The 12,279-nt window shown below is 47.4% G+C and overlaps 1 protein-coding gene across 5 annotated transcripts in view; it reads left to right on the plus strand.

Annotated features, from left to right (window-relative positions):
• TPCN1 (two pore segment channel 1) overlaps positions 1-12,279 on the plus strand; it is a 153,284-nt gene that overhangs the window by 112,136 nt on the left and 28,869 nt on the right. The gene's annotated exons all lie outside the window — the stretch shown is intronic.

The raw sequence follows: 12,279 nt of genomic DNA on the forward strand, positions 1-12,279 counted from the left end.
GGTGACGCACTGTGTGTCCTTCATAGACAGACAGCAGGAGAGCAGGAGAGCTGGGTGGATGGACATACCATGTGAATGCTAGGTGCAGAGGCAAGTCTATGTGCAAAGCTGGGTGACGCACTGTGTGTCCTTCATAGACAGACAGCAGGAGAGCAGGAGAGCTGGGTGGATGGACATACCTGTCGGAAGAATAGAGATGCTTGTTAGAGTGCGATGGTGGCAGGTAGCAGGGCACAGTCTGTATTCATCCTTCTGGTTTTAATTCTTAAATTAATCTTCACACTTCTAGCACACACTTATAGCAATCACAATGCAGACTGAAGTCTATGCAGACTTGTACTCTGCAATATATGTACAACTAAGTGCAGTCAGGTGTGAAGCAGAGAGGAGTGGTCTCTGCTCATCTTGGCCAGACAATTAAGAGTGGACCAGATGTATATGATCAAGCCAGAGTAAACAAGGTCATAAATAACACTGGGGTAAGCTGGGGTTAGCTGAAAGGCATACCATGTGAATGCTAGGTGCAGAGGCAAGTCTATGTGCAAAGCTGGGTGACGCACTGTGTGTCCTTCATAGACAGACAGCAGGAGAGCAGGAGAGCTGGGTGGATGGACATACCATGTGAATGCTAGGTGCAGAGGCAAGTCTATGTGCAAAGCTGGGTGACGCACTGTGTGTCCTTCATAGACAGACAGCAGGAGAGCAGGAGAGCTGGGTGGATGGACATACCATGTGAATGCTAGGTGCAGAGGCAAGTCTATGTGCAAAGCTGGGTGACGCACTGTGTGTCCTTCATAGACAGACAGCAGGAGAGCAGGAGAGCTGGGTGGATGGACATACCTGTCGGAAGAATAGAGATGCTTGTTAGAGTGCGATGGTGGCAGGTAGCAGGGCACAGTCTGTATTCATCCTTCTGGTTTTAATTCTTAAATTAATCTTCACACTTCTAGCACACACTTATAGCAATCACAATGCAGACTGAAGTCTATGCAGACTTGTACTCTGCAATATATGTACAACTAAGTGCAGTCAGGTGTGAAGCAGAGAGGAGTGGTCTCTGCTCATCTTGGCCAGACAATTAAGAGTGGACCAGATGTATATGATCAAGCCAGAGTAAACAAGGTCATAAATAACACTGGGGTAAGCTGGGGTTAGCTGAAAGGCATACCATGTGAATGCTAGGTGCAGAGGCAAGTCTATGTGCAAAGCTGGGTGACGCACTGTGTGTCCTTCATAGACAGACAGCAGGAGAGCTGGGTGGATGGACATACCATGTGAATGCTAGGTGCAGAGGCAAGTCTATGTGCAAAGCTGGGTGACGCACTGTGTGTCCTTCATAGACAGACAGCAGGAGAGCAGGAGAGCTGGGTGGATGGACATACCATGTGAATGCTAGGTGCAGAGGCAAGTCTATGTGCAAAGCTGGGTGACGCACTGTGTGTCCTTCATAGACAGACAGCAGGAGAGCAGGAGAGCTGGGTGGATGGACATACCTGTCGGAAGAATAGAGATGCTTGTTAGAGTGCGATGGTGGCAGGTAGCAGGGCACAGTCTGTATTCATCCTTCTGGTTTTAATTCTTAAATTAATCTTCACACTTCTAGCACACACTTATAGCAATCACAATGCAGACTGAAGTCTATGCAGACTTGTACTCTGCAATATATGTACAACTAAGTGCAGTCAGGTGTGAAGCAGAGAGGAGTGGTCTCTGCTCATCTTGGCCAGACAATTAAGAGTGGACCATATGTATATGATCAAGCCAGAGTAAACAAGGTCATAAATAACACTGGGGTAAGCTGGGGTTAGCTGAAAGGCATACCATGTGAATGCTAGGTGCAGAGGCAAGTCTATGTGCAAAGCTGGGTGACGCACTGTGTGTCCTTCATAGACAGACAGCAGGAGAGCAGGAGAGCTGGGTGGATGGACATACCATGTGAATGCTAGGTGCAGAGGCAAGTCTATGTGCAAAGCTGGGTGACGCACTGTGTGTCCTTCATAGACAGACAGCAGGAGAGCAGGAGAGCTGGGTGGATGGACATACCATGTGAATGCTAGGTGCAGAGGCAAGTCTATGTGCAAAGCTGGGTGACGCACTGTGTGTCCTTCATAGACAGACAGCAGGAGAGCAGGAGAGCTGGGTGGATGGACATACCATGTGAATGCTAGGTGCAGAGGCAAGTCTATGTGCAAAGCTGGGTGACGCACTGTGTGTCCTTCATAGACAGACAGCAGGAGAGCAGGAGAGCTGGGTGGATGGACATACCATGTGAATGCTAGGTGCAGAGGCAAGTCTATGTGCAAAGCTGGGTGACGCACTGTGTGTCCTTCATAGACAGACAGCAGGAGAGCAGGAGAGCTGGGTGGATGGACATACCATGTGAATGCTAGGTGCAGAGGCAAGTCTATGTGCAAAGCTGGGTGACGCACTGTGTGTCCTTCATAGACAGACAGCAGGAGAGCAGGAGAGCTGGGTGGATGGACATACCTGTCGGAAGAATAGAGATGCTTGTTAGAGTGCGATGGTGGCAGGTAGCAGGGCACAGTCTGTATTCATCCTTCTGGTTTTAATTCTTAAATTAATCTTCACACTTCTAGCACACACTTATAGCAATCACAATGCAGACTGAAGTCTATGCAGACTTGTACTCTGCAATATATGTACAACTAAGTGCAGTCAGGTGTGAAGCAGAGAGGAGTGGTCTCTGCTCATCTTGGCCAGACAATTAAGAGTGGACCATATGTATATGATCAAGCCAGAGTAAACAAGGTCATAAATAACACTGGGGTAAGCTGGGGTTAGCTGAAAGGCATACCATGTGAATGCTAGGTGCAGAGGCAAGTCTATGTGCAAAGCTGGGTGACGCACTGTGTGTCCTTCATAGACAGACAGCAGGAGAGCAGGAGAGCTGGGTGGATGGACATACCATGTGAATGCTAGGTGCAGAGGCAAGTCTATGTGCAAAGCTGGGTGACGCACTGTGTGTCCTTCATAGACAGACAGCAGGAGAGCAGGAGAGCTGGGTGGATGGACATACCATGTGAATGCTAGGTGCAGAGGCAAGTCTATGTGCAAAGCTGGGTGACGCACTGTGTGTCCTTCATAGACAGACAGCAGGAGAGCAGGAGAGCTGGGTGGATGGACATACCATGTGAATGCTAGGTGCAGAGGCAAGTCTATGTGCAAAGCTGGGTGACGCACTGTGTGTCCTTCATAGACAGACAGCAGGAGAGCAGGAGAGCTGGGTGGATGGACATACCTGTCGGAAGAATAGAGATGCTTGTTAGAGTGCGATGGTGGCAGGTAGCAGGGCACAGTCTGTATTCATCCTTCTGGTTTTAATTCTTAAATTAATCTTCACACTTCTAGCACACACTTATAGCAATCACAATGCAGACTGAAGTCTATGCAGACTTGTACTCTGCAATATATGTACAACTAAGTGCAGTCAGGTGTGAAGCAGAGAGGAGTGGTCTCTGCTCATCTTGGCCAGACAATTAAGAGTGGACCAGATGTATATGATCAAGCCAGAGTAAACAAGGTCATAAATAACACTGGGGTAAGCTGGGGTTAGCTGAAAGGCATACCATGTGAATGCTAGGTGCAGAGGCAAGTCTATGTGCAAAGCTGGGTGACGCACTGTGTGTCCTTCATAGACAGACAGCAGGAGAGCAGGAGAGCTGGGTGGATGGACATACCTGTCGGAAGAATAGAGATGCTTGTTAGAGTGCGATGGTGGCAGGTAGCAGGGCACAGTCTGTATTCATCCTTCTGGTTTTAATTCTTAAATTAATCTTCACACTTCTAGCACACACTTATAGCAATCACAATGCAGACTGAAGTCTATGCAGACTTGTACTCTGCAATATATGTACAACTAAGTGCAGTCAGGTGTGAAGCAGAGAGGAGTGGTCTCTGCTCATCTTGGCCAGACAATTAAGAGTGGACCAGATGTATATGATCAAGCCAGAGTAAACAAGGTCATAAATAACACTGGGGTAAGCTGGGGTTAGCTGAAAGGCATACCATGTGAATGCTAGGTGCAGAGGCAAGTCTATGTGCAAAGCTGGGTGACGCACTGTGTGTCCTTCATAGACAGACAGCAGGAGAGCAGGAGAGCTGGGTGGATGGACATACCATGTGAATGCTAGGTGCAGAGGCAAGTCTATGTGCAAAGCTGGGTGACGCACTGTGTGTCCTTCATAGACAGACAGCAGGAGAGCAGGAGAGCTGGGTGGATGGACATACCATGTGAATGCTAGGTGCAGAGGCAAGTCTATGTGCAAAGCTGGGTGACGCACTGTGTGTCCTTCATAGACAGACAGCAGGAGAGCAGGAGAGCTGGGTGGATGGACATACCTGTCGGAAGAATAGAGATGCTTGTTAGAGTGCGATGGTGGCAGGTAGCAGGGCACAGTCTGTATTCATCCTTCTGGTTTTAATTCTTAAATTAATCTTCACACTTCTAGCACACACTTATAGCAATCACAATGCAGACTGAAGTCTATGCAGACTTGTACTCTGCAATATATGTACAACTAAGTGCAGTCAGGTGTGAAGCAGAGAGGAGTGGTCTCTGCTCATCTTGGCCAGACAATTAAGAGTGGACCAGATGTATATGATCAAGCCAGAGTAAACAAGGTCATAAATAACACTGGGGTAAGCTGGGGTTAGCTGAAAGGCATACCATGTGAATGCTAGGTGCAGAGGCAAGTCTATGTGCAAAGCTGGGTGACGCACTGTGTGTCCTTCATAGACAGACAGCAGGAGAGCAGGAGAGCTGGGTGGATGGACATACCATGTGAATGCTAGGTGCAGAGGCAAGTCTATGTGCAAAGCTGGGTGACGCACTGTGTGTCCTTCATAGACAGACAGCAGGAGAGCAGGAGAGCTGGGTGGATGGACATACCATGTGAATGCTAGGTGCAGAGGCAAGTCTATGTGCAAAGCTGGGTGACGCACTGTGTGTCCTTCATAGACAGACAGCAGGAGAGCAGGAGAGCTGGGTGGATGGACATACCTGTCGGAAGAATAGAGATGCTTGTTAGAGTGCGATGGTGGCAGGTAGCAGGGCACAGTCTGTATTCATCCTTCTGGTTTTAATTCTTAAATTAATCTTCACACTTCTAGCACACACTTATAGCAATCACAATGCAGACTGAAGTCTATGCAGACTTGTACTCTGCAATATATGTACAACTAAGTGCAGTCAGGTGTGAAGCAGAGAGGAGTGGTCTCTGCTCATCTTGGCCAGACAATTAAGAGTGGACCAGATGTATATGATCAAGCCAGAGTAAACAAGGTCATAAATAACACTGGGGTAAGCTGGGGTTAGCTGAAAGGCATACCATGTGAATGCTAGGTGCAGAGGCAAGTCTATGTGCAAAGCTGGGTGACGCACTGTGTGTCCTTCATAGACAGACAGCAGGAGAGCTGGGTGGATGGACATACCATGTGAATGCTAGGTGCAGAGGCAAGTCTATGTGCAAAGCTGGGTGACGCACTGTGTGTCCTTCATAGACAGACAGCAGGAGAGCAGGAGAGCTGGGTGGATGGACATACCATGTGAATGCTAGGTGCAGAGGCAAGTCTATGTGCAAAGCTGGGTGACGCACTGTGTGTCCTTCATAGACAGACAGCAGGAGAGCTGGGTGGATGGACATACCTGTCGGAAGAATAGAGATGCTTGTTAGAGTGCGATGGTGGCAGGTAGCAGGGCACAGTCTGTATTCATCCTTCTGGTTTTAATTCTTAAATTAATCTTCACACTTCTAGCACACACTTATAGCAATCACAATGCAGACTGAAGTCTATGCAGACTTGTACTCTGCAATATATGTACAACTAAGTGCAGTCAGGTGTGAAGCAGAGAGGAGTGGTCTCTGCTCATCTTGGCCAGACAATTAAGAGTGGACCATATGTATATGATCAAGCCAGAGTAAACAAGGTCATAAATAACACTGGGGTAAGCTGGGGTTAGCTGAAAGGCATACCATGTGAATGCTAGGTGCAGAGGCAAGTCTATGTGCAAAGCTGGGTGACGCACTGTGTGTCCTTCACAGACAGACAGCAGGAGAGCAGGAGAGCTGGGTGGATGGACATACCATGTGAATGCTAGGTGCAGAGGCAAGTCTATGTGCAAAGCTGGGTGACGCACTGTGTGTCCTTCATAGACAGACAGCAGGAGAGCAGGAGAGCTGGGTGGATGGACATACCATGTGAATGCTAGGTGCAGAGGCAAGTCTATGTGCAAAGCTGGGTGACGCACTGTGTGTCCTTCATAGACAGACAGCAGGAGAGCAGGAGAGCTGGGTGGATGGACATACCATGTGAATGCTAGGTGCAGAGGCAAGTCTATGTGCAAAGCTGGGTGACGCACTGTGTGTCCTTCATAGACAGACAGCAGGAGAGCAGGAGAGCTGGGTGGATGGACATACCTGTCGGAAGAATAGAGATGCTTGTTAGAGTGCGATGGTGGCAGGTAGCAGGGCACAGTCTGTATTCATCCTTCTGGTTTTAATTCTTAAATTAATCTTCACACTTCTAGCACACACTTATAGCAATCACAATGCAGACTGAAGTCTATGCAGACTTGTACTCTGCAATATATGTACAACTAAGTGCAGTCAGGTGTGAAGCAGAGAGGAGTGGTCTCTGCTCATCTTGGCCAGACAATTAAGAGTGGACCAGATGTATATGATCAAGCCAGAGTAAACAAGGTCATAAATAACACTGGGGTAAGCTGGGGTTAGCTGAAAGGCATACCATGTGAATGCTAGGTGCAGAGGCAAGTCTATGTGCAAAGCTGGGTGACGCACTGTGTGTCCTTCATAGACAGACAGCAGGAGAGCAGGAGAGCTGGGTGGATGGACATACCATGTGAATGCTAGGTGCAGAGGCAAGTCTATGTGCAAAGCTGGGTGACGCACTGTGTGTCCTTCATAGACAGACAGCAGGAGAGCAGGAGAGCTGGGTGGATGGACATACCATGTGAATGCTAGGTGCAGAGGCAAGTCTATGTGCAAAGCTGGGTGACGCACTGTGTGTCCTTCATAGACAGACAGCAGGAGAGCAGGAGAGCTGGGTGGATGGACATACCTGTCGGAAGAATAGAGATGCTTGTTAGAGTGCGATGGTGGCAGGTAGCAGGGCACAGTCTGTATTCATCCTTCTGGTTTTAATTCTTAAATTAATCTTCACACTTCTAGCACACACTTATAGCAATCACAATGCAGACTGAAGTCTATGCAGACTTGTACTCTGCAATATATGTACAACTAAGTGCAGTCAGGTGTGAAGCAGAGAGGAGTGGTCTCTGCTCATCTTGGCCAGACAATTAAGAGTGGACCAGATGTATATGATCAAGCCAGAGTAAACAAGGTCATAAATAACACTGGGGTAAGCTGGGGTTAGCTGAAAGGCATACCATGTGAATGCTAGGTGCAGAGGCAAGTCTATGTGCAAAGCTGGGTGACGCACTGTGTGTCCTTCATAGACAGACAGCAGGAGAGCAGGAGAGCTGGGTGGATGGACATACCATGTGAATGCTAGGTGCAGAGGCAAGTCTATGTGTATGGGTATATTCAGGTGAATTATGGGGAACGTAGCATCAGAGCACAGTAACACATCAATAATGCATAAAAGTGTCTGTGAGAAAATATTAAATCCACATGACATTTAATATGTGCACTTTCCTATGTTCATGTGTGTCACTCTATGATACCACACGGGAGGGGGGGATTCATTTCTGTCATGTACTCACTGCTGCTTTCTGTGGGACAGACGATGGGTGGAGCTTATGTTCCTGGGGATGCTAGATTTCTCCCACCATGTCAGTGTCTGCTGAGGTGATGTCAAGTGGGAAAGCTTGCGCATAGCAACCAATCACAGCTCAGCTACTTTTAACCAGCTCTGGTGAAATGAGAGATGCTTAGTGATTGGTTGCAAGGAAAACTGTTGGTCATAGCAACAAATCACAGCTTAGCTTCTTTTGAACAGCTCTGGTGAAATGAAAGATGCTTTGTGATTGGTTGGTGATACACACACACACACACACACACATTGATTTTTATATATAGAGATGTATTTAGAATATATATATAACTAGCTGAAGAGCCCGGCGCTGCCCGGGCATAGTAACTAACTGTGGTTAGTTATAACAAATTATAATTATCCTCCATCCCATAGTCCCGTGCCCATATACCCATCATACATATCCACGATCCCATAGGCCCGTGCCCATATACCCATCATACATATCCTCCATCCCATAGTCCTGTGCCCATATACCCATCATACATATTCTCCATCCCATAGTCGAGTGCTCATATACCCATCATACATATCCTCCATCCCATAGTCCCGTGCCCATATACCCATCATACATATTCTCCATCCCATAGTCGAGTGCCCATATACCCATCATTCATATCCTCCATCCCATAGTCCCATGCCCATATACCCATCATACATATTCTCATCCCATAGTCCCATGCCCATATACCCATCACACATCCTTCATCTCATAGTCCCGTGCCCATATACCCATCATACATATCCGCCATTCCATAGTCCCGTGCCCATATACCCATCACACATCCTCCATTCCATAGTCCCGTGTCCATATACCCGTCATACATATCCTCCATCCCATAGTCCAGTGCCCATATACCCATCATACGTCCTCCATTCCATAGTCCCATGCCCATATACCCATCACACATCCTCCATCCCATAGTCCTGTGCCCATATACCCGTCATACATATCCTCCATCCCATAGTCCAGTGCCCATATACCCATCACACATCCTCCATTCCATAGTCCCGTGTCCATATACCCGTCATACATATCCTCCATCCCATAGTCCAGTGCCCATATACCCATCATACGTCCTCCATTCCATAGTCCCATGCCCATATACCCATCACACATCCTCCATCCCATAGGCCTGTGCCCATATACCCGTCATACATATCCTCCATCCCATAGTCCAGTGCCCATATACCCATCACACATCCTCCATCCCATAGTCATCGGCGGGGCTTGCAACCTATGATGACATTAGCGTCGCCATGGCAACCATTATGACATCATAATGAGGGAAAGGGCTTGATACACACACACTTTTTCCCCATTATGTACATAGGGACAAAATTGTTTGGTGAATTGGAGTGCGCAGGGTTAAAATTTCGCCTCACAACATAGCCTAGGACACTCTCGGGGTCCAGACGTGTGACTGTGCCAAATTTTGTGGCTGTAGCTGCGACGGTGCGGATGCCAATCCTGGACATACACACATACATACACACTTGAGCTTTATTTATTAGATATATATATATATACATATAAAATAAATATATATATATATATATACAGTATGTGTGTGTATATATAATCTATATTTTTACTTATTTATTTTTTCTCATCACTGTCTCTACTAAAAAGATAAGAAATTCCCAATATTTGCTGACGTGACTCAGCAACTCGCTATCTATATTACGTCTTCTGGTCTTGCCCTGGGGGGGTCGGATTGTGGGAATTAGTGAAAGTTTTAATACAAAAGGTGGTTTTCGTGGAAGTTGAGCTGGACCCTGCAACCCATTTGCTAAATGTTTCTCCTAGAGGGATAGAGAAGAACTCGCCTAAATTATTATTGCATATGTTAACCGCAGCTAGGTGTTTGACCGCTCTCCAATGGAAAACAACCACTGCTCCCTCTTACCAAAATGTATTAAATAGAATCGCTCATATTCGTAGAATGGATTACATGGCAGCTTTTAATGAAGGCGAAGGTGGACAGATTTGATGTTATCTGGGCTCTCTGGGATTATTTGTAAGCTCAAAGCAATAGCTATGACACTTTTTGGACTACTGCACCCTTTTTCACACCCCTGAAAGGGAAGGTGACATCCCAAAATATTTTTTTCAGCAACTGAAAAAATGTAAAGAATTAATGTTTACATTTTCTTAAAAAATATTATCATTTGTTTTTAATTTTGTAAAATATGAAAAATAATTTTAAAAAGTTTGGCATTTCCACTTGTTAACACTAGGGGGAGCAGCTACTGAAGTTTGGCACAAAACCTAGTGCAACTAGCTCACATTACTGCACTGGAGTAAATATGGGCGGAGTCTGCTGACATGGGTGTGATGTCACGCCTCTCCTCCCCTTCTGGGTGTTGCTACGGGAAAAGAGGATGACATTTAGGAACACAGTGAGCAGCCATTTTGATGGGGCCTGCAAAGTTACTGACTGTCTTTGCATGTAAAGTATGGATCAGAACAGGCCATCAATCAGCAGACATGTTTCCTGGATTTCTGTGGAGCAGACAAGCAGACGGTCCATCCATGTGTATAAAACACAGCACTCTATGTACAATCCCTGGCACCGAACAGGTGCCCCCCATAGACCAGCACACTGCTCTCCTGAAATACTCTGGGCTGCTGTCACCCTGCTCCTTCCACCATATATCAGGCCCCTATTGCCTCGCTTTCACACATCGCCAGGACAGGATCTGAGGAGAGGAATGGGGTCTTCGGTCACGGAGGATGGCAGGCAGCAAGGATTCTAGGAGCAGGGTGACAGCAGCACAGAGTATTTCAGGTGAGCAGTGTGCTGGTCTAAGGGGGGCACAGAGTGAGATATATGGGGAGGAGCAGGGTGACAGCAGCACAGAGTATTTCAGGAGAGCAGTATCACACGGGATAGGATTAGATACACGGCTCAGCAGTCAGTATCACACAGGATAGGATTAGATACACAGCTCAGCAGACAGTATCACACAGGATAGGATTAGATACACGGCTCAGCAGTCAGTATCACACAGGAGAGGATTAGATACACGGCTCAGCAGACAGTATCACACAGGAGAGGATTAGATACACGGCTCAGCAGTCAGTATCACACAGGAGAGGATTAGATACACGGCTCAGCAGACAGTATCACACAGGAGAGGATTAGATACACGGCTCAGCAGACAGTATCACACAGGATAGGATTAGATACATAGCTCAGCAGACATGATCACACACAAGAGGATTAGACACACGGCTCAGCAGACAGTATCACACAGGATAGGATTAGATACACGGCTCAGCAGTCAGTATCACACAGGAGAGGATTAGATACACGGCTGAGCAGACAGTATCACACAGGATAGGATTAGATACACGGTTCAGCAGACAGTATCACACAGGAGAGGATTAGATACACGGCTCAGCAGACAGTATCACACGAGAGGATTAGACACACGGCTCAGCAGACAGTATCACACAGGATAGGATTAGATACACGGCTCAGCAGTCAGTATCACACAGGAGAGGATTAGATACAGGGCTCAGCAGTCAGTATCACACAGGAGAGGATTAGATGTCCAGCAGATTGCCAAGTGTTTTGAAACAGCAGGGAGCAGCTCCTATGTTTTGCAAGAGCAGGGGCAGCAGCTGGTCGGGTGTTTTGGAAAGAGCAGCTCGGTGTCCAGGAGCTTGTCCTGGTTCCTCTCCTGCAGCTGGTTTGTGCAGAGTGAACATCCAAGCCCTGTTATGCTGGAACAGTACAGCATCCAGGGCTTGCAATAGAGTGTAAATGAAGCTAAAAGAAAAGCACTGGGCTCTAATAAGATGGCGCCTGGCCACACCTACAGCTGTGAATTGAGCTGCCCACAGAGGCGTGGCCAGTTCACTCCTGATGCTGCTGCAATGAATGAGATAGGGTCGGCAGCCGACTATTGTCTCTTATGCCCAGGGACTGCTGTAAATGAGCATGGAAAGTGTGGTTCAGCAGCCAGAGAGGTAAGATGGCAGCCCCCAGTGGCTGCAGTACTACAGAAAAAAAAAATCCATACACACCACTGAGTCAAGCTTAGGGGACAATATCTTTTTATACTATTTTCTTTTTTACATTAAATTATAAAAAAACACGGCACCTTCCCTTTAAGGCCCCGTCACACACAGCAATCTCGCTAGCGAGATCGCTGATTTTGTGACGCCACAGAGATCTCGCCAGCGAGATCGCTGTGTGTGACGGGGATCAGTGAGCGCCCCCCCCCCCCCCGCCGGGTAACACTGATCATGCTCGATTGGCCTGGGCCATTTTTTGATCGCTGTTCTCCCGCTGGCCAGCACGCATCGCTGCGTGTGGCAGCGAGAGACCAGCGATCAGTGAGGCTCTAAGCAGGCACTGGGAGCTGGTCTCTAAGGTAAATATTGGGTTACTAGGCAGCGCGCGTCACTTAGTTACCCGATGTGTACCTTAAAAACCTGCGTGCTGGCAGCTCCCG

This window comes from Dendrobates tinctorius, unplaced genomic scaffold (assembly GCF_039654945.1).
Source record: "Dendrobates tinctorius isolate UK_male_01 unplaced genomic scaffold, ASM3965494v1 ptg000206l, whole genome shotgun sequence".
NCBI lineage: Eukaryota > Metazoa > Chordata > Amphibia > Anura > Dendrobatidae > Dendrobates > Dendrobates tinctorius.